The 4,117-nt window shown below is 45.0% G+C and overlaps 1 long non-coding RNA gene across 1 annotated transcript; it reads left to right on the top strand.

Moving 5' to 3' along the window:
• Window positions 1-2,231: 2,231 nt before the first annotated feature.
• LOC132455121 (uncharacterized) lies at window positions 2,232-2,957 on the top strand. The gene is made up of 2 exons (XR_009525076.1): window positions 2,232-2,431; window positions 2,883-2,957. It is a non-coding gene; the product is annotated as an uncharacterized LOC132455121 (long non-coding RNA).
• The last annotated feature ends 1,160 nt before the right edge of the window (window positions 2,958-4,117 follow it).

Raw genomic sequence — 4,117 nt, 5'->3', positions numbered from 1 at the left:
CAACCCTTTCTCATCAAAATTACGTTCCCAGAGAACTATTCGGCATTCTCAATTACGTTTGTCTAAAAAACGTATTTTGTCCGTGATTACGTTTTATTGAACATATTGTAATGACCTCGCCGGTGACATAACGATGTCGAGTCATTAGTAATTGAAGGAACTTTTAATGAACCAAAACCAGGTCACTGAAACCCGTAACCAACGGCAGAAATCCCACCCAAAACAAACCCCGGTTACCCCGGCAACCCCCAACACGGTCTCACTCACGTGCAGGCCCCCACCCTCGTGTTCTTCCAAGGCCCTCCCCCAGCTGACCTAATGATTCGCCCCCACACTGATTGACAAGAAGAACATTACAATACATGCACATAGAACAACTGGCATAACGGACAACGAAATACAATGCAACACATAACACACAAACTATTTAACTGTCCCAGGGTCGCTACAATATCGTAAATACGAATTCGTTCTCAGCCTATTTTTGCCATTTACCGTGTTACTATGGCAGAATAAAGAATAAATTCATGCATTATCATTCAACTTGAACATGTGTTTTTACAGTATAGAGTGGTGGAGAGGGATGACGTATGTTGGCAAACCCGGAAGTGAGCGTCGCCCTCGGTTCCCTTGACAAAAAGCCAATGGGTTTTCCATTGGATTTTGGATTATTGCAGAAAAATCCTCAACTCCTCAAAAACGGAAAATAAATAAATAAATAAAAATAACCGTACTCCAAAGAACGAAGTGTAAACCAATGCATTCTGAATGGGAGTGTTTCTCCGATTTTTCCATGCTACGCAACGAAATGTAAACCCATGCAAATAAAGACTTCATGGTCATAATAATTTAAATATGATTAATCTACTACTGAGTGTGTAGGGAGGTATTCTATTTTTTTCAACGGGGCTGAATCCAGTCACTTGACCGTCATGGTTGCTATGGTGGTTGCTATCGACCGCCCCCTCTAACGCCCCGTGCCCACTACCTCCGTCCGTTGACTGATCCCCATTGACTTTGAATGGGGACGGACGCGCAATGCATTGTGGATCCGTCCGTTCCGTTGGAGCCTTCGGCTCAGTCAAGAAGTTGAAAAATTTTCAACTTTTTCAGCAGCGACGGATCCGTCATCCAATCAGATCGCGTATGCAAACTTAAGCACTGTGACGCGACTCGGGCTCTGACGATACTGGAAAGCGGGTCATCTTGCATCGCAACAAGCAGGAAGAAGCGGGAAGAACCCGGCGAAGCGATTTGATTGGCTGACGGATGCCTCTGCAAAGACTACTCCCCCATCAGTCAGCCACACCTTCCCACGTCCGTTGACTGACGGAGGAAGTGGGCATGTAGGGTAATACTCGTGGCTCTAAAAACCACGCGGCAAAGGAGCTGCCGTCAATTGGGTTGTTTTTGTCGTAAACTAGGGTCCGATGGTTGAAAAATAGACAGATATTCCAAGGTATCCTTAAAAGGCAGCTTGGATGTGTTTATTTTCTGCAGTTTAGACTTCTTCTATAACTAATTTTTGAAAGCAAAACACCAAGCTCATTGATTTAACGAGGGAGGGTTATTTGAAACAATTTATTAAATAAATATTTGTGAGAGGTCATTCCTTCTCCTGATTTTACTTCCTATTTGTCTAGGGTAAACCCCTACTGTCCACAAGCATCCCCCCCCTCCCCATATGGATTTGGAGTATTGTTGCCACGTCCCAGTGGTGGAGGTATATGAAAGAGGGCATTCAATTATAGCCTACTACAATGATCAATTAGGAGGCCGAAGCCCTAAAGGAAGTGATGCAATAGGTGACTGAGTCGACAACATTTAAGTAAGCTCTATAGGGTCTCTTATATATCAAAGGGGGTCTCAAAGGACGCATACGCTTCAACCTGTGGCTCCAGCACTACAGGAAATGACTCAGCAAGTGCTCCATCTCGTTGCAACTCACCCTGCGGCTCGCTTGCAAGATTTTGGCCTGAAGTTCTTCCCAGACCTACACCCTAGCCATCCAACATGCATATCTGAGAATCAGGCCTCTCTTTAATAATGACAAAAAGTTATGAGAGAAACACACATTAACTTTTTGTTATCTCATAAGCGACGTGGTGCCGGCTCCTTTTGACCTTTTGACCCCAGACTTCAATAACGTGGCCACAGGCCAGCTGTGTCTACACACCTTTAGCCACAAATGTACACCTCCATCCCACAAAAAATGGGGACTATCAATCAATCAATCAATCAATTTATTATTTAAAGTGTAAAATCACCATGGTACATGGTCTCAATACACTTTACAAAATATCAAGTACAATAATAACAATATTAAAACAATATTAAAACACCACAGGAATATGATAAAACAGTTAAAAATTAGTTTCAACCAAAGTATTGAGTAAAAAGGTATGTTTTAAGACGGGACTTGAAAATTGCAGTGGATGAAGCTTCTTTGATACATAGTGGGAGGCCATTCCATAGAAAAGGAGCACGGTAGGAAAAGGCCCTGCCACCAGCAGACTTTTTATTGATTGTTGGGATGACAAGGAGGTTAGAACTAAGAGAACGGAGTGGACGTGGCGGAATGTAAGGAAAAAGTAGTTCAGTTAAATAAGAAGGTGCAAGTCCATTTAATGCCTTATAAGTTAAGAGAAGAACTTTAAAATCGGCTCTAGCCTGAATGGGCAGCCAATGTAATGATGCCAGGACAGGAGTTATGTGACAGTACCTACTTGTTTTTGTTAAGAGTCTGGCGGCTGAATTTTGCACAAGCTGAAGGCTCCTAGTAGAACAGATGGGGAGGCCAGAAAAAAGGACATTACAGTAATCCAAACGGGAAGACACAAGGGCATGGAGAACCACCTCGGCGCTACGCCGGGACAGAGCAGGGAGGATTTTAGCAATGTTGCGCAGATGAAAGAAGGCCGACCTGGTGGTTTCCTTGATGTGAGTCCGGAAAGTCAGGGTTGGGTCAAAAGTAATGCCTAGGTTTCTAATGTGCGTGCTTTCAGAGATTGAACAGCCATCGATATTAAGACACAGACTCTCAGAGAAGTACTTGTAGTTATTGGGCTTAATCACCAGCAAATCAGTCTTAGCAGACTAGAAACTAACCTCTGGCTTATGTACATTTACTGTACTGTTGGAGGTCACGCCCCTTTTCCGGCCTTTTCGAGATTGCTAGGGATACTAAAATGTTTACACACATTTCCCGGGCCCCCAAGAACGACATATCCGAGATTTGGAGTTCTAGCCCTTAGAGAAAAAAAGTTTTCCCAAATGGACTGTCATTTGGACAAAGCCCCTCAGAAGTGTTGACTGCAAGACCTAATGGTTCAGAATGTGGTGGAAAAACTGTTTTTGGGATAGGAAGGTCCTACCGCCCTGAAATTTGAATACCTTATTCTAGGGCCTAACTGGGACCTCTGCACCGAAACTTGGCCCGGTCGGACCCCGAGGGCAGGAAGGGGGGGCCCTTCCTGCCCGAAACTTGGCCCGGTCAGACCCCGAGGGCAGGCCCCCCCTTCCTGCCCTCGGGGTCCGACCGGGCCAAGTTTCGGTGCGGAGGTCCCAGTTACGCCCTAGAATAAGGTATTCAAATTTCAGGGCGGTAGGACCTTCCTATCCCAAAAACAGTTTTTGTCGTTCTCGTGTCGTTCTCGGGGGCCCGGGAAATGTGTGTAAACATTTTAGTATCCCTAGCTATCTCGAAAAGGCCGGAAAAGGGGCGTGACCTCCAACAGTACAGTAAATGTACATAAGCCAGAGGTTAGTTTCTAGTCCCCACTTTTTGTAGACACAGCTGGCCTGTGGCCACGTTATTGAAGTCTGGGGTCAAAAGGAGCCGGCACCACGCCGCTTATGAGATAACAAAAAGTGAATGTGTGTTTCTCTCATAACTTTTTGTCATTATTAAAGAGAGGCCTGATTCTCAGATATGCATGTTGGATGGCTAGGGTGTAGGTCTGGGAAGAACTTCAGGCCAAAATCTTGCAAGCGAGCCGCTGGGTGAGTTGCAACGAGATGGAGCACTTGCTGAGTCATTTCCTGTAGTGCTGGAGCCACAGGTTGAAGCGTATGCATCCTTTGAGACCCCCTTTGATATATAAGAGACCCTATACAG

Source organism: Gadus macrocephalus, chromosome 4, assembly GCF_031168955.1.
Source record: "Gadus macrocephalus chromosome 4, ASM3116895v1".
Lineage (NCBI taxonomy): Eukaryota > Metazoa > Chordata > Actinopteri > Gadiformes > Gadidae > Gadus > Gadus macrocephalus.
Note: the sequence above shows the minus strand (reverse complement) of the source record. Positions and strands in the feature narration are given on the sequence as shown.